This window comes from Strigops habroptila, chromosome 12 (genome assembly GCF_004027225.2).
Source record: "Strigops habroptila isolate Jane chromosome 12, bStrHab1.2.pri, whole genome shotgun sequence".
Taxonomy (NCBI): Eukaryota; Metazoa; Chordata; class Aves; order Psittaciformes; family Psittacidae; genus Strigops; species Strigops habroptila.
The window spans coordinates 18755533-18759573 of NC_044288.2; positions in this window are offsets into that span (position 1 = coordinate 18755533).

Consider the following 4041-nt stretch of genomic DNA (forward strand, 5'->3'; position numbering starts at 1 on the left):
TATCTTTCTCCTAAATCAGAGAAAAAAGCAAGAACCAGCATACTGCCCATCTCTGAGACATGATGTCTTGTGCTCCTCTCTCCACAGCGCTCACATCTCCAGCATGCTTTCTGCTTTACCTAGTTACCTTATGCACTTTCTATTTAGATGACATTTCTCAGGCACTTGAGCTACTCATAGCCATGATCACATCTTTCCAGATGAACTGTTACCCCTACCTGCAGTGGGGAAAGGGAGTCACAAAGGAGTTCAAGCACTTGCCTGCAGTGGCACAAGTCATCTCAGACTCACTTTCCAATGGGCCAATACCTGCTTTCAGCCAGCTGAATTAGGCCCTGGAAGTGCTCCTTTCTCTTCACTGACTGTAAGAGGAGACCCCTGCGACTACTGCATCTGCACTATGGGCATATGAATCTAACAAAGGTATAACCCACCAAGGAAGTGTATTGTTGGCAAGGACTGTTAAATTAGAGCTAACCTAGGGAAAACAATCCTTCCTTCCTGTTCAATTCTTTCCCTGAAGCCACATGCATGGAAAGCACATGACAAAGCAGGGGACAGAAATTATGCAATCATATCAGAGTTTTGTTTGTCATTTTCCTTACCTATCAGATTTAATGCTTGCAAAGCTGCTTTTGAACTCCAGCAAACAGCTTGCTTTGATATCCAGATGCAAATCACTATGATAAATGGACTGTAAATGGATTTCATAGTTCATTCCAAAGCTGCATTTAAAGCTGAAAGCCCCAGCCAGTTTCCTCTGTTGTAGAAAGATGAACAGAGCAGCATCACTCAGCCATCTTATCTGCAGTGACAGCAGCCTGCTTCCCCTGCCAGGGACCAAGACAGAGGTGTCAGACTGGACTTCAGTGTGAAGAAGGAAGCCTGACACATTCAGACAGAAGGCATCTGGGCTGCTTCCTGAGGGAAGTTTAACAACTAGGCAATCCTCCAGGGCTTGACATGGCAATTGAGTAACAGACTGACCAAAAAGGAAACAACATGGAGAGACGGGGGGAAGCTCAGACATAAAAGATCATATCCCTTTACAACCTGGAAGCTGCAAACCAGAATTGCTAGAGCCTGGTACCTCTCCATCTACTTCTATAAATGTGGTGATAGTTTTCTTAAGGGTATATAGGGTCTTTTGGAGATATATGTAGGAAATGAAATGGACATAAAGTATCGCCTTTTCTAGGTACTGCAAACTTTCTTAAAAGAGATTGTTAACTGTGGCATTGTACAATACATACTACTTTTAAATGTCTAAATATACTCTGTTGTACCCTTTTTGACCTCCTGGAATCAAGTTGCTTAAGCACCAACAAAACGAAAGGAAGCGATTGCCATCTGCTTAGTTTATCTAGAGCTCTGTTAGAAGGGTATTTATTTATTTGTAACAGCTGCTCTTTGCTGATCTTAGCTCAAGAAGAGGTTGAGCCTGTGTCATCAAAAGGATTCACATCTTGCACAAGGAGTGAAAAGTGTTTCTGAAAGTTCCATTTAAATTAAAAACAAGAAAACAATTCTTGACCCTAAACGACTTCCCTCTAAGCCTTATTTTCTCTTAAAGTAGTCAAAAAATTGCTGCCAGAACTCGCTAAAGCCAATGGAACATCGCAGGAGCCCTTGCGGGCAGCGCCCCCTGCCGGCCGCCAGGACGCGCGCAAGCGCCCGGCCGCCCCCAGCAGCGCCCGGCCCCTCACGGACACCCAGCCGCTGCCAAAGCAAGCTCAGCGACGGCGGGGTTATACGCACCGGTCTGGCCATTTCAGCGGGATTAGACGGGCAAACGGTCTCAAAAATCCAGCCTGGAGAGGTCAAATATGAACACCAGTTTGGTCCCGAGTCCTGCAAAGGAGATGTAACCCTCATGGGAAAAGATTGAGTGTAACGAGGAAATCTCAGAGATGGCCTAGCCCATGAGCAAAGGGTGTGTGGATCAAGTTCGTGCTTCTTACCAGGTTTCAGCTCCTTTGCTCTTACAGAGCTGCTGGTGTAGTCATTCCTCTTCAGCTGACAGAACCAAAAACTTGCAGAAGATAACACGACTGCTGTGCATCCCATCAGCAAGCCTGGGCTGCTGGCAGAGCCATCTTTACTGTAAACACACATCCCCCAGTGCAGAGACTCAAGGATCCACAGAAGAAGAAATCAGAAACCGAAATAACACCTGCAACATTTTGTCCTTCAAGAAACAAACCAGGGCATCTCCAGCCCTCACAACCAGGAGCTGGCAGTGACCTGCGTGCGTGGCTCAAACGGACTACCACTGAAAACAGACTGGCACACAAACTGCTATTTGTACAGCAGCTGCCGCTGACACAAACTATACCTGTTCATATATGAGTAATAATTATTTATTCATTTAACTAATGAAGCAAGAAAGTAATTCTTTTTATCTGCTTTGCTCCCTTCTTCAATTTCAGATACTGGACTTAGTGAAGAGAGCAGCGTCCCTGGCCAGACCCGAGATACAACCACAGTCACGCAGAGCTCTCATGAGATGGACACAGTGAATTTAGTCGCGCCATTACCACTATGTGTAAAATGCGTGTAATGTTTAAGAGGTTAAAACTACTGCAAGATTCAGTTGCTTACAGAAAGAAACATTGAATATAAATATGTACATTATTTGTATAAATACTTCTTCAAAAGGCTAAAGTTAGAGATGCCAGATGGAGATCTGGTGCAACACGCTAGAAACGCAGTAACATTTTCCTGTACATGCTGTGTTAAACAGTAAACACGACTGAATCAATGAGTCAGATTACTTGAAACACTTCTAAAAAGGGTCACGATTATGTTTTGTCTGAATATTACTGAATATATTATCTGTGGTTAAATATGTTACAACTAAACCATCAACTTTGATCCTGCACTAAAGCAAATTCCTCAGCATTCACATCATTATCTGGTATTTAGCACTCCACCTCCAGTTAAGAGAGAGCACATGCAAGAAAATGCTACTGTAGCAAATCTCTTGCTGCTTCCATTAAGCACCATTCTTTTCCTCTCATGTATTTCCATTTCCACATTACCTCAAGATTTTCTACAGAGGGACACAGGCAGCGCTGAACAGTTTTGCCTCTTCAATTCAACAGAGCTAAGCACCATAGAAATCCCCAGTAGTCATATTTATACCAAAGTTCAAAACCTAAAATCATTAACAATGATGTACAAAATCCTATCATGGCATAAACTAATGTGCTCTATGGGATTCACCACAGTAAGTTAGTAAACTGCCACTTGTTCGGCTGTTAACTCAGCAACTTTAAGACAGCATGAATGCTAGATCAGGCCATAGCTGATGGTACAGCACGTGAGAAGGTGCACTTCTGCAGGCGCAGCTGTGTATGCACAGACAGTGTTTCACAGCATGGCAAATTAGCCTTTAAGAGCTCTCCCACCAGCGTATGGCACATTACTACCAGCACACAAGCCAGCTAGTTTAGTACTAACTATATGTGCATTTTTATACCTGTATACTGGACTTGCAGCAAATTCTGGTCATATACACAAACCATCTGCAGATGCTGTGGGAACCAGAAACAAGTAGTCAGGGGCAAAGAGCAGCAGTATTTACCGACTGTATGGAAAAATCTGCATTCATGAGTGAGCATGAATCAGCTCAAAAGTTCACTGGTTGAGTCAGATGGCTCCTGTACTGATGCAGCTATAACTAAGCAATTACACATCTCTTTTCCTGCCTATCTTCAGGGAAAATTCGGCTTTCAGCCAGTTAGTGTGTGCAGATTCACGTTAAAGAGAGTGGAACCAACAATTAGCAACTTATTTTTCATATTACAGCATCAAATACACTATTAAAACAAAACTTAATGGTACAAAATGCTTTAAAACACATCTTCTGTTCTCAAGGTACTAAATGTGGGGTTTTTTCTTTCCCCAAAAATGTTTTTAATGAGCTCTAGAAACTACTGCAGATCACCAACTTCACTCTTTTTTTCCTGGTTTTGGCTTTCTTTGCAACAGCAGTAGAATAATTCTCTCCCTTTGAAAAATGCACACAAGACACAAAGA